This window comes from Periplaneta americana, chromosome 5 (genome assembly GCF_040183065.1).
Source record: "Periplaneta americana isolate PAMFEO1 chromosome 5, P.americana_PAMFEO1_priV1, whole genome shotgun sequence".
Lineage (NCBI taxonomy): Eukaryota > Metazoa > Arthropoda > Insecta > Blattodea > Blattidae > Periplaneta > Periplaneta americana.
The window spans coordinates 82515966-82542786 of record NC_091121.1 but is presented as its reverse complement, the minus strand read 5'-3'; the positions used below and the strand labels follow the sequence as shown (position 1 = coordinate 82542786).

The following is a 26821-nucleotide window of genomic DNA, read 5'->3' as shown; positions in this document are numbered from 1 at the left end:
TTGAATTAATATAAAGTATTAATGGATGTCATTGTATGTTTATTATTTAATGAAATATAATTAACAAGTTCGAAGTAATATAAATTATTAATATTCATTTTTTGTTTATTTTTAATATAATACAATCGATTACAGACAGTGCCACCGATTCTGGCGTGTGAAATAAGTAATGGGAACGTTGAAGGCGAGTATCTTATCTTTGTCACAAAATATGGGCGAGGAAGCTGACAACTGTGACTGGCAGGTGCTGACATCACATATGTTTAGGAGGTGGTACCACTCTCAGCCGAAGTGGCAACAGATGGCACTAACTGGACGATGTACTCAAGGACACATCCCAGAAACGCGAAGTGCGAGTGTCTTGCCTTTGACGCAGTGGGCAGATGCTGACGTGACGTGTTGGGTGGTACCGTTCTCAGCTGCACTGGCAACAAGTGCTCACTGACTGGCTTTTCGCTCAAGGACACGCGCCAAAAACACTGGCCTTGGCTATAACAAGTTCGAAAATAATATAACTTATATTAATGAAACTCATTATATATTCTTTATTATTAAAATTAATGTAGCTAATTAATAAGTTTGGAAGTACTAAGAAGTAATAATGAATCTTACTGTTTCTTAATACTAATATGATTCACTGTGTATCTTAACTTTTCTTTATCAACAAGTTCCCTTGTGTTTCATATTTTAGGACCGAGTGATAATGAATTCTTGTAACCGATGCAAGTGAAATCGGCTCACATATTTTTTCAATCAGCTGAATAACCCTCATCAAAAGAAAATGAGATTAGATGATAGCCGATCCTGCAAAACTTCTGGTAAAGAAAGTGTCTATGTGGCAGGTTTGAGCTAGAATTTCGTTTTCCCTCTTTTTATTTTTCGTCCCTATTTAGTTATCTATGAATAGTGTTTGAAGTTAATGTTAAATGAAGAATTAAATTATCAACTACAACTTTAAACTGGACCCGGCGCAGCAGTAGTACAGTCATAAGAAGGATTGTCAGCAAAGTCGACCGGAAATTGACGCAAGTTTTATTCTCTGGACAAAGTTGTTGAAGAAAAAGTGTTCTCCAAGTTTTCGATATAATAGCCTACATCTTTAATTCTCGATCATAGCTTCTTAGTCATGGTATCGTTATCACTAGAGCCCGGATGTCAGGCAAAATACCTTTTTTAATTAAGTGTATGTATGAAAGACCTATTAGAGATAAACATGTTTCCATACATTTGGGGACGATAGGCCCAATGCTTATTTTGCCTTTTTTCTTATTTTAGCTCTCGTTGTCTATTTTAAAGTTAAATGCCTTTTTAAGCCTTTTTACGTCATTATTTTACATTTTCTATATTCTTAATGCATTTAAAATAAACCGCGCATAAATTATAGAAAAAAAAAACAAACAAGAACAGTTGTACAAATTAAAAATATATATTCACCTCACACACATATTTTCTGAGAATCTTATTGTACAGCAATACATATATTTCCAAGAAGTCGTAAACTTTTCTCCCCTACCGATTCCATCTTTTATGTCACTTAACAAAGATGCTTGAACAGTATAACCCTCAGTGCTCAGGTCACTTCGGGGTTTACCAGCGAAAGAAAGATGATGAGGGAAGTATTAAAAGCAAGTCTCCAGGTCCCGTTACTGTAGTTGCTTGCAAGCACAAGTCACGCGTACTTTGAAGTCTCTAATCTCTTCTCACATTCCTCTTTTTTGAGACCATACACAATCGGTTTTTCCCGATCTCTGAAAGAAAGTAGAGTCAGTCCTTCTGAAATAAGTTGTTTTAAGTTTGCTCCAATCACTTTAGTAGAAGTAGAAAGATCTTTTTCCACCATGAAAAACGTTCTCTCTGACAGGCGGCTTACTATGACTGTTGACAACTTAAAAAAGCATCTTGTTGTGACTTGTAACCAAGGAAAGTGAGTACCGAATGGGTTGGTTTATTAAGTATTTGTCTATTTTTCATCTGTTTCCGTGAATAATAAATGCCTATTTCACTACCTATTTTTACTATTTTAGTGCCTATATGCCTGGCTATTTGAACCAAAATAAATGCCTAAACATCCGGGCTCTAGTTATCACAATGCATGGACAGCCTGTAGAACTAAATTGACATTGCCATTGTATTACAACCGAGGTAAAATGTGGTTCATTATGCTGCCCAAATCATTCCTTTGTTTACTTCTATTCGCCCAGTAAATCCCCAGAAACATTAACCTGCAAAGTGTTAGGGAAATCCAGTCAATAAACACCAGATGCTGAGTCAGATGCTGCCTTCAACTTAGTGAGCGACCTTCACACCTCCCACTCAACCACAACCTCCAGCGGTCAGTTAATAAGCCGTAACTCTTCAAGTCTGTAATGTACAGGAGTACAAGACTCTTCCTCATTCTATGCCTACAATTTGCGGGATGCGATTACAATTTTTAGTATCACGTTCGTGTAAATATAAGACGCTAGAAGATTATGCTGCAATCTTCATCACGTTCGTCAGGTTGCTTTTAACTAAAGCCAAAGTAACAACAGTCACTTTTCTAAGACTTATTAAAATAAAATCTGTGTAAATAAAAACTGTAAACGTGACAATTTCCCATTTCCTGCGCAAATAATTAAAAAAGCTACTTAGCTACCATTTATCCTTCGAAGATGTGGAAAAATTCAAATATCTTGGAGCGATAGTAACAAATATAAATGACACTCGGGAGGAAATTAAACGCAGAATAAATATGGGAAATGCTTGTTATTATTCGGTTGAGAAGCTTTTGTCATCTAGTCTGCTGTCAAAAAATCTGAAAGTTAGAATTTATAAAACAGTTACATTACCGGTTGTTCTGTATGGTTGTGAAACTTGGACTCTCACTTTGAGAGAAGAACAGAGATTAAGGATGTTTGAGAATAAGGTTCTTAAGAAATATTTGGGGCTAAAAGAGATGAAGTTACAGGAGAATGGAGAACATTACATAACGCAGAACTGCACGCATTGTATTCTTCACCTGACATATATAGGAACATTAAATCCAGACGTTTGAGAGGGGCAGGGCATGTAGCATGTATGGGCGAATCCAGAAATGCATATATTGTGTTAGTTGGGAGACCGGAAGGAAAAAGACCTTTGGGGAGGCCGAGACGTAGATGGGAGGATAATATTAAAATAGATTTGAGAGACGTGGGATGTGATGATAGAGAGTGGATTAATCTTGCACCGGATAGGGACCGATGGCGTTCTTATGTAAGGGAAGCAATGAACCTACGGGTTCCTTAAAAGCCATTTGTAAGTAAGTATTTAGCTATTTATCTTTCATAGAAGCAAATATCATGGTATATAAGTGTCCTGTTTGGCGAGTTTGACTAAGAATCTACATACCAAGCACTTCTGTTTGAAAATTTGTGCTTGATTTTTTTTTTTTTACAAACGTAAGTGCCAATTCTGCTGGAAATTAACACACAAAGAAACTATATAATTTGGAGACCATAAGGAGGCACTCATACATTAATCAAAATGAAAGAATGGTTATTAGAGGAGAAAAATTCGCTCCGGGTCCTTGTTTCTACGTGCCAAGTGCTCTAACTACTGAGCTACGCCGAAGTTCAATCCATAGCACCGGATCGAATCCCTCTTCTCTAGTGTTTTTCCCTATGTGGTCTCACTTCAAGTTCGAGACGTAGATATGTTGCCATTGTACTATACAATTGAGTGACTTGGTGGCCGAGATTCCACAGTATTATGCACCACTGGCGAAGAATCTAGGTGAAGATTAATTTTTTGGTTCCTACAGAATATATCTGTTATGGTAACAATGGTATAATGTCAGTTGACTTAATATATGTAAACATATATGTCCACCTTGGAGTCAGGCCACAAAGGGAAAAACACGAGAGGAGAGGGATTCGATCCGGTGCTGTGGATTGAACTTCGGCGTAGCTCAGTGATTAGAGCACTTGGTACGTAGAACCAAGGACCCGGGTTCGATTTCAGGCGCCGGAGCGAATTTCTCTCATCTAATAACCATTGTTACCGTAACATATATTCTGTAGGACCAAAAAATTAATCTTTACGTAGATACAAAATGAAAGGATCAATTGAAAAAATATCAAATATGAAGGACTTACACGAAAAATAGTATTTTATGATGCGAGTTTGTAATTATCTAAAGGATGATAATCACTAATCTCTATTGCAAAGAAAATTCGGGTCATATACTGTATTTTGCGCCACTTAAGATACAACGGATAGAATCAACATAAGCTCATTGGCAAATACTCTCTTAAACCCAAAAATTCTGCTTTAATTGGTTGAGGGAAAACTCCAGAGAAAGACCCAACCAAGTAATTGTCTCAACTAAGATTTGAACCCGGCCCCACTTGTTTCACGGTCAGACTTGCTAACCGTTAGTCCACAACGGTTTAAATGTCAAGAAATCAAGATCGGAAAAAAGACTCGGTTATGTGAATTGTGTCATAAACTAGCCTTTCCTAAAACTTATTACTTAAAGAAACAACATTCAATGAAACAACTACTGTAGCGCTGCCAGATTAAATAAATAAATTATTATTATTATTATTATTATTATTATTATTATTATTATTATTATTATTATTATTATTATTATTATTATCTGAATATCTGCAAAACAGAATTTATTTCAGTTACTGGAAAGTCACATCAGATTGAAATATAATACTGTGTTAATTACATTTTTAGTTTTAAAAAAAGTCTGAAATCTGCTTGGGAGGGACGGGGAGAAATCTTGGAATCCGGGATGCACATTTCCCCAACACTTCGGCAACTCCCTGAATTCATCACTGGTCAGGATAGCTCTAATAGAATTACACCTTGCTTCTATAAGTCTATAAAGTGAAGTAACACATACTAATATTTATGATCTGTAATGTTGCTACTGTATATGTAGCATTTAAACTGCTTAAAAACGCAAAATTCTGAATATATTATTACCTAGGATAGCCATAACAAAAATATCGACAGATGCTTAGCTTCACTATACTGCTCATCTTTGCGTAGAAGAGGCTGTTAAGAGCAAGTAGAACAATGAGAACAAGGGAATTACAGGGAGAACAAGGAGAATTCAAGGAATACAAACGGAATACAAGAAGGACAAGGGTAATACAAAGAGAACAAGAGGAATAAAAAGAGAAGAGGGGAAATACAAGGAGAAAATGAAGAATACAAGAAGACTAGGGGGAATGAAAGGAGAAAAGGGGGGCAAGAGGAGGAAATGGGGAATACAAAATGAAGACAAGGAGAACAAGGGGAAAAAAGAGAAGAGGGGGGAAATACAAGCAGAAAATGAAGAATACAAAAAGAAAAGAGTGAATGAGAGAAAAAAGGGGAAACAGAAGGAGAAAGTGGAGAATACAAAATGAAGACAAGGAGAACAAAGGGAATACGAAGAGAAGAGGGGGTAATACAAGGAGAAAATGAAGGATACAAAAAGAAGAGGGTGAATGAAAGGAGAAAAGGGGGAACGGAAGGAGAAAATGGAGAATACAAAACGAATACAAGGAGAACAAGGGGAATACAAAGAGAAGAGGGAAATACGAGGAGAAAATGAAGAACACAAAAAGAAGAGGGTGAATGAAAGGAGAAAAGGGGGAACGGAAGGAGAAAATGGAGAACACAAAATGAAAGCAAGGGAAGTACAAAGAAAGCAAAGAAGGAAAGTGGGGGTAATGCAAAGAGAACGATTGAAAGAAAAGGAGAACAAGGGCGAATGCAAGAAGAAGAAGGGGAATGCAAGAACAGCGGAAATTCAAGGAGAACAGGGTAAATATAAGGAAAAGGAGGGAAATAGTAGGAGAACACGAGGAAAACAAGAAGAGCATCGGAGAAACAAAGAGAAGGTAAACAGAAGGAAAATAAGGGGAATACGAAGATAATATCTGGAAGGCAAAGAGAACAAGGGAAATAAAAGGAAAATAAGTGGAATACAAGGACAACAAGATGAATACAAGGAGAAAAGAAGGAATATAACTGGAAGAGAAGGAGAACAACGGGAATGCAAGGAGAACGATGAAAGTTGCACTTGTTACAATCAATCCCCAAACATACTGAAGTGAAAACAAAACATTATTAGATGCAATCTCCTCCCAATGAACTGATCTATACCTCGTATGAATTCATGTATTAGATTTTCCTACATTTCGTTTATTACTAACTTACTACATGATTTGGGATTCGCTGTTGGTTTCGTAAGTATTTTCAACTTATGTCTTTTTACTTGGTTATTTAAGAAGCACAACCTCGGATCAGCAGGAAAATAAGCTACCGCATGAGCCACGCCGGTGGTTAACTTAAGTGTTTAACATGAAGGTGATAATTTACACTTGGAAAATGAGCCCTTCGGTTTTTTCCTTTTTTTTTAAGCAATGGTTAAGACTCGCGACGTAGGTATTGCATTCATTACTGTTATTTTTAGGCGAATGGACGTAATTGGACCATTTAGGTCTATTCAGTGCTGTTACTTTTAAGGTATCCATTGTACAGAATACGGTACAGACCACTACCGTGTGAATCACAATGTTTGGACTATTTTTTATTAAACCATTTACTTCAATGATCTTAACAGCAATAGACCTTTCTTTATTTTGGACTAATTCGTAGAAAGGACAAAATATATCGGACCATTCTGTAGTCAAACTTTTGGATCCTATTTATTTTACCATACCTCTAGGAAACAGTAGATGGTGTGAGGTACGTCATTCTTCGTCAGTGTCATTCCCTAACTTGTAACCGTTTAGAAGTTCTTGTGTTAAGAATATTTTGACATATCACTGACGTCAAAGAACTGACGCCAGAACTTTACACAGAAGAGAAATTTTATCTCTCTAAATAGGAAACATGTCGCTCTACACAATAACAGATTCTTCGTGATTGCCCTAAAGACACAAATTCCTATCGCGTTGGTCAATAAATTGTACAACTCTCAGGAATTTTGACAAATAGTGGAACCCAAGTAAAATCATGATTAAGATACGTAGTATGAGTAGCCAGGTATTTAAGAAACAAACAAACGAGACACTCTAAATTAAGTGCTTCTACGATTTAGCTTTCTTCTTCCAGCAAGGACTTTCCACGCTAAGTCGATAGATACAGCAGCAAACAAACCATCACTCAACTGTGTGTTAGAGGCACCATGTCAAGCAATCTGGTGAGTAGGCCGACTACATTTTACTAAATATTAGAATTCTTTGTTGCCATTTATGACACTGTAAAAAAAAATAATGTTTTTCAACACACGAGTCTTAAATAGTATAAGTACACTTGAGAAACTTTAATTATATCTTATTTATATGCGAAATATGTTTTTATTTGTAGTTACGATGAACACAAATAAAACTATCGAAATTTTAGTCATGTCGAAAAACTATAAAGCGATACATAAATTATGAACAAACCAATAAAACAATATAAATTACAATGAGATCTTTGAGATGTGAAAATGCAATTACATAAATGCGTGTATCTGTGTTGCCCGTAGCTCCAAATATTTGAATAACTCAATTGGAAGGGTAATTTGTTGCTTTCAGCATTGATCATTAGGTATGTGATGGGCACATCACAGTGGCAGTAATACTATGCATTATCCATCCATTTTATTTTATGGATAATGGCGAATAGATAAATTGTAAAATAATTGGACATATATGAATTTGAAAGAGAGTTTATGGCCTGTTCCAATTTTATAATTAGCCTTTATCAAATCGGTGGTAAATTGATGGTTATCTTTCTTAAAACAATAGTATAAATATGAATGAATTTAATTTCAAGAAAAATGAACGTAAATAGCTACGTTAATAACCACATGAAGATATAAAATTTGTACTGTTTTCTATTAAATTAATTTATTCCTGCTCTTGCTGCTACTGCTACTGCTACTACTACTACTACTACTACTACTACTACTACTACTACTACTACTACTACTACTACTACTACTACTACTGCAGATAATAATAATAATAATAATAATAATAATAATAATAATAATAATGAGAAAGGAATGGAAGCAGAAATAATATAAGGAAATAAAGCCTATTATGCTAATATAGATTTGTTCAAAAGTAAATTATTATCTAGGAAAGTAAAATTGAGACTGTACTATATAGGCCTATCATATTATGACGTGTAATTACATATGCGTGTAAAACATGGCTATATAAAGAATCAGATACTCAAAAGTTATTAGTATTTGAAAGGAAAATATTAAGGAAAACATATGTGCTAGTGAAGAAGAGGGATGGGAATTGGAGAGTTCGGAGAAATAATGAATTATAGGCCTACATACTAAATAAAAATGGAAACATTAATTTTATCAAAGATTAAGATGGTTCGGCCATATAATCAGAATTTCAGATGAAAGATTAGTCAAGAAAATATTTAAATGGAAACCAATAGGAACAAGAGGACAGGGAAGACCAAAGTCAGATGGGAGAATGATACAATAAACGACTTGAAAGAAATTAAGATTAAAAATTGGAAGATATATTTACAAGATAAGAAAGAATGGCGGAAAGTTGTAGGGAAAGCCGAACAGTTCTGCAAATGAAGCTGAAGTGACTAATAATAATAATAATAATAATAATAATAATAATAATAATAATAATAATAATAACAATATCGCAATCACATTAACTACATCAAGAAGTGGGTCTCTTGAACAAACATAGACAGACAAATAGACTATTGGAACTTCCTGGTAATATGATCCGCATGGCGCGAGGTCACTACGTAAGACAACATACACCAAACAAAGAAAGGTCACATAGCCAGTCCTAATAGGAGGAAGATAAGATATTGTTGTTTTCCTCTTTAATTTTAGCTCTCATGACGATCGTGTGGCAGAAACGCGCAAGCTACCACAATCATAAATTCAGGTTTCTTCTACGGCATAAATATCGGGTGTCACTTCAATCACTTTATTCCTTATAGCCTAGATCATATATAAGAGATAGCTCATCCCTATGTTAAAATCGGTAGCACTTTGAAGAGAACAACCGCCAGGATCGCCACCCGTCCGCCGTAAACGAAAACGAGATGGCAGTACAGTCGCTAAAGCAATTCAAATGAAAATTATGACGTGACTTCTTACGTAACAGCTAGACGGCAGCATAGTAAACCTGACAAAAATTGTTACCGTCAAAGTCTATAACGCCGAGCAATCTGAGTATGATCTATGGTTATAGGTTGAAATACGGAGAAGTGACTTGTGTCATGCTGCGGAGAAAAAACTCTGCAGGTACATGCCTTTGCTAAGCTGCATATCTTTACGTAGATTAATGTGAGAATAATACGAGAAATAAGTATGCAGTCATGATTTTTCATGAGTTTATTTTTTAATAAATCATCAATTTTTTTTGGTAGATCTACTATCATTATACCATTCTACTTTCATACGTTGCCGTTTATTTTTTTAAAGGGGAAAGCACACGATGCTATTTAGGAAATGTGTCATTTCTGATTTTATCTCTTAGAGTGTAACTGTGTATAATTCATCATCATCATCATCATCATCATCATCATCATCATCATCATCATCATCATCATCATCATCATCATCATCATCATCATCTTCATATACGGTACGATTTAGCTCTTGGATTGTTTTTCTCCATAGGAATAATTTAAAATTGCCTTTCCAACGTTTTTTTTTAGAGCGTCCGATTGGGCGTCTTCCTTTAGATTTATAGTGGAGCAGTGTGTGCAATTTCCAATAATTTCATGTCACTCTGAGATAAAAACCAAGAAGTTCCTTGTATATGGATAACTTTCCCTTTAACGGACTTAACGTCTCAGTTTTTCTCTCATTAATAAATAAATAATTATCACCATAATAATTAATAATCGTTTGGTGTATAGCCTATTTTTACGAAAACAAGAAACAAGAAAATGATGATTACAGGGTTGTCTTCGATCTCTGATAACGAATTTGAATGACATTATGTGCGTCAGGAAACACACGGCAGCTGAATTGCGGCGAGAGGTTATAGACCAGTAGTGGGTGATTTCACAGTAGCAATGCCCAAGAATATCGAGCCTTTTTGGAAGGGGTACATATCAACTCTTTCCTATACCAAGTACAGTTACGTGAAAATCATAGGAGCCTGCAAAAAACGTGGTTTCTTTATTTCCAAGAAAGGCAAAGCTCGAATGAGATTAATTCCAGAGTGGGAAAAGCAAACAAATCCATCCCCCGTCACAAGTCGCCGCACCCCACGAGATGATACAAATTAATTCCATTCGAGCTTTACCAATCTTATTAAGTACACAGAAGATGTCTTTCTTGGAATTAACGAAACCTCATTTATTGCAGGTTTCTTTTATTTTCAATAAGCTATACTTGGCATTGGAAAGGGTCGTAATGTATCTCTCCCAAAAAGACTCGATTTTCTTGGGAATTTCTACTTTGTGTCGCCGTGCACTCTGACTATAAGATCACTCACTACTGGTCTGTCACCTCGCGCCACAGTTCAGCTGTCGTGTGACTCCTGACGCACATGTTGTCATTCAAATTCGTTATCAGAGATCGGAAACAACCCTGTACTTGGTACTTACGCGATATCTATCTTCACAGGTTGTGACGGTGTTCCTTCTTCTGGCCGTAGTGGGCGCCATGGCCCAATTAGGATTTATTCTTGGTTTCGAGGCCGGCAAGGTCGTCGAGGGGATCGAAGATGCAGTGAGGCAAAGAGAACGAGAAAGAGAATTCGAACGTTTGGAATTTGAACGGGAGAGGTTCGGACGCCCGTTAGACTACGGTTTCAGGGACTGGTAAAAGACAGGTGAGTAATACAGTCTGTGTCCATAAACTTTTAATTCTTAGTTTTTATTTACGAGTAGTAATAACAGATAGTATTTTGTAATTCAGAATCTTTACGCTTGATTTACGAGAACAGAATGAAGATTTATTTTCACTTCCTAGAGGTTGTTCGTTCAGTGTATTATGTTTGTTAATGCCAAGTGATGATTTTCAAAGTACACTACGTAACAACGAACCATATTTTAAATGTTTCACAATAGCTGCAAGAGCTTATTGCGACGGAATGCTTGAGTGTTGAGGTTATAAGTATGAGACCATTATTTTATTTCTTAACTGGTATCATTCACAGTAAGGTACTAAGTCAGAATACAGAAGTGGAGTTTTTCTCCTTATCATTGACAATAGATGTATGTGCTTATTCTGTTTTGTTCCAAAAGTAACTCACACCATGCCATTCTGCCTATATGTACAGAAAATACCGTTATTTTTAAATCTTAAACATTTTTTTGAATTAGTTAATCCCTATTGCTTTTCCCGAATACAAAAAAAAAAAAAAAGCCTTTTCAGCAACACATATTGGAAGCATCCTTCCTCCATTCATGAGATATAAGTAGGCTCTATATTTTAGGAGAATTATTTTCGTTCTTCAGATCTTTAGTTTAATTAAAGAATATTTAATTAAAATAGTTAAATACGAGACAATATTATCGATACACGAAACAAAACAGCTGCAGTTGCAAAATGGCGGCATCTCTGTGAGTTTGTAAAATTGGGACTTGATCTGAGAACTGCTTCACGCTTTATCTCGGACTGGTAATGATGCACCCAAGATTCATAATCTACATAACTACCAGAACTAGCATATTGTTCCCTTCATCCTGCCTGCTCAGATCAAATCTCCAAACTATGACACATTTGCCTTCGTGACAATCTTCACTGGCCGAATGACTCTGTGTTCCATACGTGTTATACTTCGGAGAATTTCTGCACCCAACAGCAGACAGTTTTACGTGACAGGTAATGTTCACAATACACGAGCAATATTTATTTATGATTATCCTTTCCCTTCAGACCTTTTTTCCAGACAAATCGCACAGTACATTCGTGCAAATATGCCGCCATATTGCAACACTGTTTCTTTGTTTTGCTTGTGCACACATCGATCACCTTGACGCCAGAATAATACTCGTATTACCTTCTAATGGTAGCTTCAGGGGTCTCATCCAAAACCTTCGATTTGTAACTTAATGACTTGCCAGTGTATTTTTAATTTCTAAGAAAGGGAGACCAAAAATACCAACCCTGAAGGGTCTTTCATAATCTTTAGTGGGCCTGAGTGACACTGCAAGAGGGCTTGCATTTTCAACCACTTGTTTTTCATTAACATTATAATACCAACTTCAAAAATTTATAATTAATAATAATAATAATAATAATAATAATAATAACAATATTATTGTTATTATTATTATTACTATTATATATTTCGTCAGTCACGAGACCCTATGAAATAAGGCAATACCTCTCAATTTCTCCTTTTTTTGTCTTTGCCAACTTTTTTTCGTAAGATGAAGAAGTAACAGAAGGATTGTGACACACATAAGATTTATTTATTATATTTCGCCAATAACTTTCAGACTTAATAATGACTAACGAGTAATTAAAAGAAGCCGATTTGCATCTCGAGACTGACGTTACGTCATCACATATAAAGAGAACATTATATAGTATTATAATGTAAAAGTGCACTACCATGTGATGATAATCAAGTTATGTAATCCTGTTCTTTGTTAAAATGTTTCAGGTGTCAAACAGACCGTAACCATGGCTGCAACAGATAATAAGTCCTGGAAGAAAGGTATACAAGCCATATAAGCTTACAATATGTTAAAACAGCCAACATTCATAACTTGAAGGTTTTGAGTAAGCTATATTTACTCTATCTTTTTGGATACTGAATAATTTGAATTTATTACAGTTTAACAATATTTTAGACGACTCGACGTACAGATGATGTAGCTGAGAAATAATTAATCTGAGTCAGATGGAAAACCTGAACACAACGAAGTAATAACATATAGCTATAAAGTTTAACGATGTCATAAAGCATCAATTAACCAGAGTTTATTATATCTATGATAGACAAGAGTTTTGTGTTAGGATATTGTTTTTGTGAATACTAAATGACCAATAAAAGTGGCTACAAAACAGTAATAAAAGTCTTCATTTAATTTTATATGGCTTAATTTTTACTAAATCTGTTACATTTACTGACAAAAGCAAATAAAAATCCAGAGAAATCATATCTTTTAAAGCCTACAGTCTCTACTCTCTTCAATATTCACTTATTACGCAATCCTATCGGTAATTGAGGGGTGCGGAAGTAAAACATGGTAAGTGATGTTTTAATGTTTTGAAGTTATTAGGTAGGTAAACATTTATACATGCAACAGTTTGTATAGTTACCATGAAAGTAAAATCTGTATACTCTTGCGATCTGTTGAGATGTTGGAAAACTAACTACTGCATTAGACGCAGAATGTAAGATACCATATTATCTCATTTTTGACCAAAATGTTAGTTACCATGTTTTACGTCCGATCCTCTCATTATTAATATAAACGTATTAACCTTTAAGCTAAATCAAATCATTTGTTCATAAATATAATAGAACCATAGCTTAATTACTTGAATATACAAGGCTGTGGTTTTAAGCATTTTCTTATGATAAAATGTGTCAACATTAAAAATTAAATTTAATATTTAAAATGGAATGTAAATTGACCATTAACTAACTGAATGTAGAATTAATAGATGGCTTTTGCTGCACAGTACCTATCAAGATGAATAATGCAAGTAAAATATATTTATTTTTTTACGTATAACGACTATATTTGACCAACATTAATAGAATTAATTTTATTAGAGGATTTTGTGGAACAAATTACACTGATGTCATTCGACTTCGGCTGTCATTGAAATGTATACGCCATATGCAATAAATTCAACAATATGATACAGTTCATTCCTGTACACAAGGGGAGGGCGTTCATATACATAACCTAGCTATTTGAAAAGGTTTGTTATAATTCATGAGGGGGGGGGAATTTTCTGTATACCAATGTATAGGGTGGAAGTAATATAAATGTGCGGAATTGAACAGCTTAATCCTTCGAAATACTACAACAAAAATTCTAATTGTCTGTCACATTATTCCCAAATGAATAGTTTTCTCCGTAAAAATAATTATCTCCTAAATGTTAACACTATTTTACTCGTCAAGTAGGGTAAAGTTGCCTATTTTCGTGATACCCCTAATCCCGTGACTTTTTTTTAAATTGAATGTCAATCAAAGCTTTGCCCTTCGACCACAGAGCCAGACATCTTTCTCGAAAATTGCATCTTTCGCCTACTTTTGTGACATCGGTGAACTTCCTAGCAAGATAGTCAACCCTGTACCATTTAGTGAAAAAACCTATCACGGAATTAGGCAACTTTACCCTACTATCCGCGCGATTCTGATTTTTACTCTTATTATTGAGAAACTGATAAGGATTTATTTATCTCTTTGCAGTTCGTCAATAAAATGGATGGTTTTCTTTCAAATTAAATAAAAGAATAACACTTCTCCTTATTTCCTGCCATTAGGAAGCCTGGAAACCCTACTGGAGTGATTAAGAGATAGAACTCAGCTGTTCACACTGAGTGCATGTGTGCTTTTGAACGTAAGTCGAAGACGCGCTGTTACCAAACTACGTAGACTTTCAACCTAATTTTCTAATTAAACATGCACTGAATTACAAAACTCATAATAGGTATTTATTTATTTTAATTTATTCTATGCCAACTCCAATCTGCAAAGTTATGTCACTTTCACCATGTATTTTTTTTTTAATAATGTTATTGGATTATGTTTTGAAGTGGGAGCGAAACAGATGCGAACACAATACATGAATTAAGTACACCGTGTCCCGCTTAGAGGGATCGAGAAATAAGTGCTAATTTAAAGTATAAATAATGGTTTTATAACACAACTTTTTGTACAACTTGATGTAAAAACTCTTTGATTTTCGGAGAATGGTCAGTACAACTCGATGTGTGCGCCTCGAGCTACCCTGAAGACATCCAAAAGGTACTCAACCTTCTGCCAAGTGTTCCATAACATTTGTGGAATGAATAGCGCAGCTGCATTTATAATGTGTTGTCCCAGTTTTTCCAAAGTGTCAACTGTACCACGTTGGTACACAACATTCGTCATAAAGTCCCAGAAAAAGGTCCTGGGGGAGTTGATCAACAACAAAAGTTGTGCACATGTCCAGATATACATTCCCTTTGATTGTCGCCTCGATGAAGGAGAATGGTCCAATGACGGAATGTTCTACTCAATGGCGCCAGGCTCGTTTCCACGATAAACGTTAGTGCGCATGCGCATGAACATGCAACTGTTTTTAAACCTTTGGTGCATAAATTTCGACGGTTTTTGCATCTTGGTAGATGTAAATCAAAACAATATCTTCATCTGATTTTAAATGGTGAGGATTTATTTCTCGATCCCTGTAAGCAGGACATTGGATATAATAAACTCTTCTAGGGACATGTGGACTTTGTGTATAGAAATGGATTCGTTAACATTGTTGAGTTTATCGGATATGACGTAAGGATTTCCATAGCAACAGAATTAGAATTTCCGTTCCACAAAATTCTTTTCTTTTTTCTATTAGTGTAGATCGAATACAGACGTTACACGTCAAAAATGTAGGAGTAATAAGAGGAACAAGACGAGCAAGGGCAATGAGAACAGTAACATGAAGGAATAAACGAAAATAGAGGCGAAGTAGGGCTCAGTTTGGAGCTGATGACAGAACGCTGTTTGCATAGGTGTGTGTCTGTCTCGCATGCATGGACAGTGAGAGGTGAGCAAGGGTCAATGTCAGCTATATTTCAGGTTTAACGGGTACTTCACTTGAGTACCTCGATGTGAAGTTCGCCTTGCATATAAGTAGAGTCCATATGAAGACAGCATCACTCGTCTCCTGAACAGAGCCTGGCAGAGTTTCAAGACATGTCTCGACAACTAGTGAGTATTCCAAGCAATAAGTCTCTTACTAAGTGGTCATGTTTCACACTACAACGGATCGAAGTTTGATTCCCGGCTTCAAAGTCGAAATTCTTCTCCTTGTCAGAGAGAGACAGAGTGTGAGACGTTTGTTTACCTTGTATTATTCTGCGTTGTCTTAAATTACAAATTCCGCCATGAACACTACTTTACAATGAGTTCTGGTACTGATGACAGGTGATCGTTGAGTTTTGTTTTGTAATCCTCACAGAAGTGAGAAAATAAGAAAATAAACATCTCAATCCTTCAAAGGTAGAAGTATCGATAATAAATATTGTTGTTATTATTTTATAATAACAATAATAATAATAATAATAATAATAATAATAATAATAATAATAATAATAATAATAATAATAATAATTTATGAGCTGAATACTTTGTTATTATCTGCCTCACAATAGTATATACATATACAGTTATTAAGTTTTATATCCCCTCTATAGCCTGGACTGGCCATTAGCGATTTCTTATATTGTTTCTCAAAATTTTGTTCATAGTATTGACGAGGCAGTTTTTCAGGGATTGATGCACATGCAATACAACATTCTTCAATAAATATTTAATTTCAAATGGAAACATATAATTTTATTGCACTGTAAGCAAAAATAAAACCAATGCCTTTCTGAGTCATATTAATATTAATTAACTAATTAATATTACTGAGAATAAGCCAACATATGAAAGAGATTACTTAGCGTATAATTATAAACAGGGTTTGATTAAGAGGAATTAATACATAATAATGTACAGTAATAATGTACAAAATTATTTTATTTTTCGTTGTGAATTCACTATAAGAATTGACTCTGAAGGCTACAGCATAAGAGGACGCAGGTATAATCGAAAAAAAAAAAAACGAAGAGTGTACACTCATTGTCGAGAAGTTAGTATTCGATCAATATCAGTTTGTTATTCGTGGATGACGCATTAACAGAAGTTTTTAAATATTTAGAATTAAAGAGGCGAGTCTGCATATGTCACTAATATAATTTACCTTCCGTAACATTTGAAATGCAGATTTATAAAAATGCCACAAATGTTAGAAATAAATTATTACAAATACACATAAATATTTTAATACAGATTTTTATAAAGTAATTAAATGTAACTAAATTGTATAATTTATAAACGAGTCAAATACTTTGAATTCGAGATTATACAAGTGATTGAGTGTGATCCAGAGAATGAAACTTCATCTAATTTGAATATTTACTTTACTTTATTTACGGTATTACTTAAAAGTTATCATTAGCAACAAGATAAATGAACTGAATTTTTGCGGAGAGATTAAAAAATAAATCGACAAAGTGTAATGTCACCTTCGTTACACTCATTTTCTCCTGAAGATGCTATGACGGTGTATATGAGGAATACCATACAGTGGAGATGTTCAATGTTGCTTTCTATATCGGTCGAAGAGGTTGTATTATGAAGACACTGTGGAAGGATAGCAAAGAAAATGGTAGAAATAAAGAAAGCCTAATCCTAACATCATAACGCCTAATTAATACTCAAGATCTGAACATAGACTTTAAGGTCGGCATCGGACATTCTGTCTCGGACAGGACGGTTTTGTCTCAGACCGTTTGATGTGACGGTGATTACACGCATTGTTATGAGGTGGTGAATGTCCGAATGTCCGATGCAGTATGCTGCCTCCTCAGAATGCGCGTAATCACCGTCACATCGAACGGTCCGAGACAAAATCATCCCTTCCGAGACAGAATATCCGATGCAGTATGCTTCCGGACTAAATGTCTCATGCTTGCATCACATATATCTCGAATTGTCGGTGTGATGTTGCTTCTAAATAATGGCGTTGCAGATTATAGTTGTGCTGCACCTGATTGCAATGTATTTCTCTAATTAACAGTTTTGCAAATTGTTGTAATGTTTCTCTTGATTGCCGTACTTCTCTCTAATTAATAGTATTGCAAGATTGTAGCGATGCTTCTCTTCATGGCCTCAATCCTTATTGTTTGTGTTTCAGTTTATTGTGACGAATCTCTTAGTTTCCGTAATTCTCTCTAATTGTCCTCGTCGCAGATTGCTACGGTGCTTCTCTTGATTTTCGCACTGCGTTGTAATTAATGGTATTGCAGATTGTTGTGACCATTCTCTTGATTTCCATACTTATTTCCAATTGTCTATGTTGCAGATTGTTGCTGTGCTTTTCTTGATTGCCTCATATCTCTCTAACTGTCTGTGTTACAACTGTGGTGTTCCTCTTGATGACCGCACTTATAATTTTCGGTGTTGGAGGTTGTTGTGGTGCTTCTCTTAATTTCTGTACTTGTCTCTATTTAATTGTGATACAGATTGTTGTGGTGCTTCTCTTAATTGTTGCACTTCTCTCTATTTGTTTGTGTTGAAGATTGTTGTGGTGTTGCTTCTGATTGCTGTACTTCTCTTTAATTGCCTCTGATGCAGGTTGTTATGATGTTCCTCCCGATTGCTGTACTTCCCTCTAATTGTCTGCGATGCAGACTGTTATGGTATTGCTTCTGATTGCTGTACTTCCCTCTAATTGTCTGTGATGCAGACTGTTATGGTATTGCTTCTGATTGCTGTACTTCCCTCTAATTGTCTGTGATGCAGACTGTTATGGTATTGCTTCTGATTGCTGTACTTCTCTCTAATTTTCTGTGATGCAGGATGTTACAATGTTGCTTCTGATTGCTGTACTTCCTCTAATTGTCTGTGACGCAGACTGTTATGGTATTGCTCTTGATGTCTGTATTTCTCTCTAATTGTCTGTGATGCAGACTGTTATGGTGTTGCTCCTGATTGCTGTACTTCTCTCTAATTGTCTGTGATGCAGGATGCTATGGTGTTCCTCCTGATTGCTGTATTTCTCTCTAATTGTCTGTGATGCAGACTGTTATGGTGTCGCTCCTGATCGCTCTACCCCTCTCTAATTGTCTATGATGCAGACTGTTATGGTGTTGCTCCTGATTGCTGTACTTCTCTCTAATTGTCTGTGATGCAGGATGTTATGGTGTTGCTTCTGATTGCTGTACTTCCCTCTAATTGTCTGTGATGCAGACTGTTATGGTATTGCTTCTGATTGCTGTACTTCCCTCTAATTGTCTGTGATGCAGACTGTTATGGTGTCGCTCCTGATCGCTCTACCCCTCTCTAATTGTCTATGATGCAGACTGTTATGGTGTTGCTCCTGATTGCTGTACTTCTCTCTAATTGTCTGTGATGCAGGATGTTATGGTGTTGCTTCTGATTGCTGTACTTCCCTCTAATTGTCTGTGATGCAGACTGTTATGGTATTGCTTCTGATTGCTGTACTTCCCTCTAATTGCCTCTGATGCAGGTTGTTATGATGTTCCTCCCGATTGCTGTACTTCCCTCTAATTGTCTGCGATGCAGACTGTTATGGTATTGCTTCTGATTGCTGTACTTCCCTCTAATTGTCTGTGATGCAGACTGTTATGGTATTGCTTCTGATTGCTGTACTTCCCTCTAATTGTCTATGATGCAGACTGTTATGGTGTTGCTCCTGATTGCTGTACTTCTCTCTAATTGTCTGTGATGCAGGATGTTATGGTGTTGCTCCTGATTGCTGTATTTCTCTCTAATTGTCTGTGATGCAGACTGTTATGGTGTTGCTCCTGATTGCTGTACTTCTCTCTAATTGTCTGTGATGCAGGATGTTATGGTGTTGCTTCTGATTGCTGTATTTCTCTCTAATTGTCTGTGATGCAGACTGTTATGGTGTTGCTCCTGATTGCTGTACTTCTCTCTAATTGTCTGTGATGCAGGATGTTATGGTGTTGCTCCTGATTGCTGTATTTCTCTCTGTCTGTGATGCAGACTGTTATGGTGTCGCTCCTGATTGCTGTATTTCTCTCTAATTGTCTGTGATGCAGGCTGTTATGGTGTCGCTCCTGATCGCTCTACCCCTCTCTAATTGTCTGTGATGCAGGCTGTTATGGTGTCGCTCCTGATTTCTGTACTTCTCGCTAATTGTCTGTGATGGGGGCTGTTATGGTGTTGCTCCTGATTGCTGTACTTCTCGCTAATTGTCTGTGATGGGGGCTGTTATGGTGTTGCTCCTGATTGCTGTACCTCTCTACTTATGTGTTGCAGATTATTGTAGTGTTCCTCCTGATTGCCGCTCTGGGTGTTTTTGCCCAGCTCGGAGAGTTTATTGGCTTCGAGGAAGGAAGAGCTTTCGAAAGAGGAGAGGAGATTGGAAGAGAACAAGAGAGAGAACGGGAGTATTACGGGGATTACCAGCGAGACCGCCCATTCGAGTATGTAGGTGTGTAAGTCAGGGTAAGTCGAGAACGTGATTTTAATAAATTAATGTTTAGAACAAAGAGAAAATCTTTATATTCATGAGAAACAAAACTATATTACAATAATATGTAATCAAAGTACATACTAACGTTTTAATATATAAATGAAAAATTGAATAAATGCATAAATATGTAACTGAATAAGCAAAAGTTAGATTGAAGAAATGTTTGAACGAATAAACATATGCATAAATGAATGAATCAATTAATCAATGAAGGAATATATAGGCATATGTACGAGTGTACATGTATGTGTGATGAGTGTGAAGATTTCACGTTTCCACTATGAAAAAAAAATTCCAAATTATGGTTATCTAACCATATCACAGGAGGATCCGTCTCCTGAGTTACAGACGAATTATGTATGGTAATTTATTTGTAAAATTGATGTGAATTGATAGGTTACCAGCAACCGCTTATGGAAGTAGGCTGTGTTCTACTACTTTCCGATGTTTATTACTTCTCTGTAACAGTCCTAACATTCATAGTCCCAAAACGCTATTTTTTTAGTTATTTACGATACGTGAACAGAAAGTAAGTTTCCCTGTGGCCGTTTAGGCCTACAGAAAGAAAAACAAAATTTCATGGAAAGATTTGTAGGAACAGATACAGAAATTGTTGAGCTATTTTTCAACATATTCCCCACTGCGATTGAGACATTTGCCATACCGTGGGATCAACGGAGAGGTGCAGACGGCTATCACACACTCGTTACGATTCCAAGTGGCAGACGTCGACGACACAGGGATACAAAAGTTGATCCCACGGTATGATCCCAACTCCGGTGGGAAATATGTTGAAAAACAGCTCAACAATTGCCGCATCTGTTCCAATAAATCTTTCCATGATATTCTGTTTTCTTTCTCTAAACGGTACCAGGAAATCTTACTTTCTGGACGACCCTCGTGTATGTGTTCAAGTGAGCTCTGAAAATACAACTACTGGACGTATGTACAGTTCTGGAAATATATATTGTGATGCATTTTGTTTACATTTCCTTAGATGAACTGCTCAAAATATCAACCTCCTACTTGAATATACTCTGCGGCTCCAAAATTCCTGGCATAGTTATTGTCTGACAGTCTTGCAGTATACGCTGACGGAAAGTTCCATAATTATCCATAGAAGTCGAATACACCAACGACTTTAAACGTTCCCACAGAAAGAAGAGCAATGCGTGTAGATCTGGTGAGTGTGAAGGCCAAGCATGTTCGGCCTGTATTCAGGAAGGAGGTCTATTTTTTTAACAGTTAGTTTGAGGAAATCTAAACAGAATGCACTACAATAATTTCAGTAGAAAAACGTATGAATTACACTATGATCATAAATATGTAAACCCTATTCAGAAACCAAGCATTTCCGGACCTATGTTAATATAACAATTTTTTCTTCTGTACTTATGAGGAATCCACACCTGAAGTTTTGCCCACTTTTTTCACTATATCCTGGACATCTGTACGGTCGGTTAGATATCACCGTGATCAACGTTCAGTTTAAGTCCTAAACGAGGTCGATGTACAGTATTTATTTATTTATTTTATTGGGTTATTTTACGACGCTGTATCAACATCTAGGTTATTTAGCGTCTGAATGATATGAAGGTGATAATGCCGGTGAAATGAGTCCGGGGTCCAGCACCGAAAGTTACCCAGCATTTGCTCATGTTGGGTTGAGGGAAAACCCCGGAAAAAACCTCAACCAGGTAACTTGCCCCGACCGGGATTCGAACCCGGGCCACCTGGTTTCGATGTACAATAAAAATTCTTAACTAGTTGTTCGATGGAAATTTTAACCTGCTTTTATAATAACCAACGTTGATGCAATTGTTATTAGTAATTTCAGGTTCTGAATACGTTCAGTAAGTCTTAGATAGAAAATGTAGAATACTAAAACATTAGAAGTAAAAACAAATGTTTTTAATGGGCTCAATTGATATTTAACTACCTCTTTAGAAGAATGAAACTCTTATGTATATGCGCTAGTATTCAAAAACAAAACAAAACAATATATATATATATATATATATATATATATATATATATATATATATATATATACGTCGTCATAACAGTAGCCTACTTTAATTGGAAATTCTCTTGACTTCAGTAAAGCGTAATGTTACAAAAAATAAGACGTTTAAGGGGAACGGTTACAAGGCGTTATTGTTGAAAATGTTATTGCTGTTAAAGATGAAACTAGATTGATACAAGGCTGTAAAATTTAACAACTTATAAATTCTACCGTCTACTAGAAATACTAATGTTTTGATAAATATACAAAATAAAAAAGGGCGGGAAATATTTATTTTGAAAAGTTATAGTTATTATTTATTTACAAATCATTAATTGAATCCTGTAGGAATATTACTTCAGATGGTCAGGTTTCTCCACATACAGAATCTTAAAGGATGACGTAGCGTAAATTTAAGGGATTGTAGAAGGCGATGAAATTAGCGCTTTTAATTAAGCAACCCATGATCGGAAATATGAGTTGGTTGTATGAAATGTTTGATTTGTAGCCTCTGTGACAGACAACGAGCCAACCTTCATCTCATTGAATTGTCAATACTTGCAGTATGTATATGTACATTTATTGTCACCAAAATCATGTACAATTTGTGTATCATTTGTTAATGGTGATCCTGTTACATTTCTGTTTTCCAGAAAACCAACCTTAATTACATTTTACTATTCATAACTATTATATTCTATACTACATGTAATCATTATAATTATTTATGAACAAAAACTCTTCTTATATACGAGTACACATGTTAATTTCTTTCCCTCTTTCCATACCATTTTCTTAATACCACTTTGTTTTTTCTACTTGTCTTATTCTCTCTCTTATCTCACTTCTAGTTTAACTCCTATGAATCTTAACTTCAAAACCATCGTTAAAAACGTGTGATTATTTAGCGATTTATTTTCTATTGTAAAGTTGACAACATGATATCTCAGATCGCCTGCAATTAACATATAATCAATCATACTTTTTCCATTTAGGTTAACGAATGTAAACCTTCCTTCTGCACCCTCTCCGTATTTCCCATTCGCAATGTCAAAATTCTCCTCGTTACAAAATTTTAATAATTCATTCCCTTCTTCATTTAAGATTTTGTCTTTGCTGAATCTTTCCCACCCTTTTCCCAGTTCCAAAATTCTCATATTTTCTACATTCTATTCTGCTATTCTCCCATTAAAATCCCACATTATTAGTATTTCTTCTATTTTGAATTTGTCCCTTAATTCCTTCATTTCGGTCCTCAATTCCTTCCAGAAATAATTATTGACATATTTTGAATTCTTTGGATGTACATACGTGCACACCTATAAACATTTGACTTTTCTAGCCGTATAATTTCCTCTAAACTTGTTTTAATCTCCTCAATCATGTTCTCATGCACCAAGAATATTATCTCCCTGGTTTTCTTTCTATTTTTCCCTGTTTGGTTCTTGCTTCACTAAAGCATTTGAAACCCTTTATACTTAATTTATTATCTGCCTTTTACCACGATTCGGCTAATTCTAAGATATCATGTTCTCCTAGCAATCTCTCCATATCTTTATTTATTTTATCCAAAATCTTATTAGTGTTTCATCCCTTTGCACTATTTCCTATGTTATTGTCTTTTCTTACATTTTTGTTGTCGCTCATGTCGCTCAAGCACAAACTCCTCAAATTGTAGCCTTTCTGCTCCTTGCCCTTTCCCGTCAGGGTGAGTGGGCTCCCGTTCGGCGTAGACAGCACGATCTCTTCTCTCTCCCTCTCAGGCGATTCCTGTCTTCTTCCATGTATAGGCGGAGACATCCTAATCTTTCCTGTCCCACTTCTTGGAGAATCCTGCCGTCTTCTCTGGCTACTCTTCGTACATTCACCTGTCCTCCTGTACAAATCGCTGACTGCCGTTTCTTCTCTTCCACTTCTCGTTGACTCACTTGGGCTCCTTGTCCATACGCTCCCGACCTGGTTCACCGGGTCGTCAACTCTGCCTAACTCATTTGATTCTCTTCTCTCTAGTCGTTTCTGTTTGGGTCTCGCTCCCTTTGACGATTCTCCTTCACTCTCGGTTGGCCCCCTAGCTCCAAGTTCATGCTTCCCAAAATTCTTTTGGCAATATTCTAGATCATACATCATCCCATCTATTTTTAGTTTGTCATTGCTTAGAATCGCAAAATGTCCCTTGTCCCGTGCTTCCTTTAGATATGGTAGCAGTAGTTTCCTTTTATTTCTCGTCTCCCAACTGTAATCATTCTCTATTCTAATGCCCGTATTTTTCAAATTTCTCAGTCTACTCATAATTACTTCTTTCGTTCTCATACTTGACAGTTTGATAAGTATTGGCCGGTTTGTGCTTTTCCCGAGTCTAAATGCCTCTGCTATATGACATTCATTCAATTCTATTCCGAAAAACTCCCAACACAAGTCACACACTATTTTATATGTTTCATATATATATTCTCTTTGCTTTTCTTTCAGTCCGAAAATTATTAAATTTTTCTTTCTCTGGTTGTGTTCCAAATTTTCAATTTTCAATTTCATTTGCTTATTTTCTTGCTGTAGATCTTCTATTTTCTTCGTGTTCGTTTCTGTATTTGTCCTCACGCTTGTTAAAGTTTGTCTGATTTCTTGTCTAATCATTTCTAGGCCGTTCATCAATTCTTCCCTAACTACCTCTCTTATATTTTCACCTCCCTCATTTACGGGCCCTGGGTTCGTTTCAATTCCTCCAATTACTAGCAATATTACTAAAACTGCTCCTATTGCCCAACTTAACGCCTCTCCATCACTATTCTCTTGCCTTTTATTCATTCTTTTTCTTCTTGTGACGAAACCTCCTATTCTCGCTCTATAAACACTAATATCTACGCCCATTTTCACTTCACTTTCACTTCACTCACTTTATTTTTAATAATTTCTTCACCTTATGCGTAGAATATTGACCTTTTTTACTGCGCTTCCTGCTTTGACGGACTTCAACTACAATGCGTCCACTCGCTTACACTTACTTTTGATGACTGAATATACCTGCAGTATGATGTCATATCACTGCTAATTATTTACATATCGCTCGTGTTCCATTCACACAGACTTCAGTTCAGTTTAAAGCAAGTTTACTTCATAATGGATACTTAAACATTCACGAAGCTTGCTGATATGCAATTTTGTTACGGGGAAACTGGCGGGAATTATGTTGCAGCTCGTTCTATTGTATGAAAGAAGAAAAATACCTAAGCAGGCTATTTTATAAAAGAGTATGTTGTTTATTATTATATAATGGATCACAGACACATTACATACAACAATTTTACACAAAGATATATTATTATTTAAATACAATTTCTACATTTTACCTATTAACATAATTTGTTTTATCTTGCACTAGCTTTCAGTTTATAAAAGAGTAACATTCATAGAGTTTCCATTCGGTTCAAGTTTTCTCTGGGACAATCCCTATTTTTCACCGAAAGTACTGTTGTTTCAAAACTTCCTATTTCCAGTAACTGTGGCAGTGATTTTGATAAGTTTGTCACTACACACTTTGTAATGAAGTTGGCGGTCGTAATTTCCAATATCTGTTATAGATGTGAAAGATAATAATGTTCCTCATACCTCATTTACTTTATCATTTTTCATTTCGGACGTTATTTTCTGTGATTAGCAATGGTTTATGACGTCATAATTATTATGCTGCAGCTACATCTGACAGTAGTTGTTTAACAAAATGTGTTCACCTTATCTACCTCTTCAATCCTGAAAATTATACTACGCCATTCAATAACATATCATTCCTCCTTTATCATATTGGATTCAATTGAAGAGTCCACTGCAAGAATGATGGATGTCACTTTCTTGTCGAAAAATGAACCAAGACTGTCAATGCATAGCTTAAGACATATAGAATGTACATAGAGAGTTATATGGCATTAATGTTGATAGTCATTGTCCAGTAATGATCGGAAAATCACAGTTAAGCTTTGAGCGCTAAGCATTTCAAACTTTCAATTGCTTCTTCTGTAAAATGTATTCCAAATGTATTCTTGCAGTGGACTCTTCAATTACGTTTGCATTTTTTTATCGAGTACAGAACAAATAAGGTTTTTACATTCTGTAGAATTTTAAAATTACTTTTTAATCTCATCACTATTAATAAATTATACTATTTATATTGATGGTATAATCGCAAAGACTTATAATTCTTATTATTTATCAATAATAATATAGACATCATTTCTTTGTTTTCAGAAATATCGCAACATAATCTTCGAATCTGAGAACAATAAAATAAATTAAGGTGATCAACAGATGTGATACCATACACATGGAATAATATGTGAGCAGAGCTCAAAGTTACAAATAAATCATTTTATAATACTACATTTTGTTTAAATTTTATATTAAAATTCCTATCATTCTATATTTTGAATGTTCCTCAGCAAACTACAGTATACTCCGTGTCTGAAATTTGTAGAAAACGAAAATAGTCCTCTGTATCATTGGTGAATGGAGGGGGCCAGTCTCTGGAGGGAAGGCATTGCTTGAAGGGTGCGAGCGACTGCAGAGAGGGGATCATTTCTGAACTCAACGGTAGTTAAGATCCCACACTAC

At 35.6% G+C, this 26821-nt stretch overlaps 2 long non-coding RNA genes across 3 annotated transcripts in view; one reads left to right on the top strand and one right to left on the bottom strand.

Annotated features, from left to right (window-relative positions):
* LOC138699906 (uncharacterized) overlaps positions 1 to 26821 on the bottom strand; it is a 210872-nt gene that overhangs the window by 41942 nt on the left and 142109 nt on the right. The window lies entirely within an intron of this gene.
* On the top strand, positions 7026 to 26590 carry LOC138699901 (uncharacterized). Its single transcript, XR_011332121.1, has 6 exons — positions 7026 to 7171; positions 10595 to 10802; positions 12585 to 12638; positions 15726 to 15857; positions 20001 to 20189; positions 26459 to 26590. It is a non-coding gene; the product is annotated as an uncharacterized lncRNA (long non-coding RNA).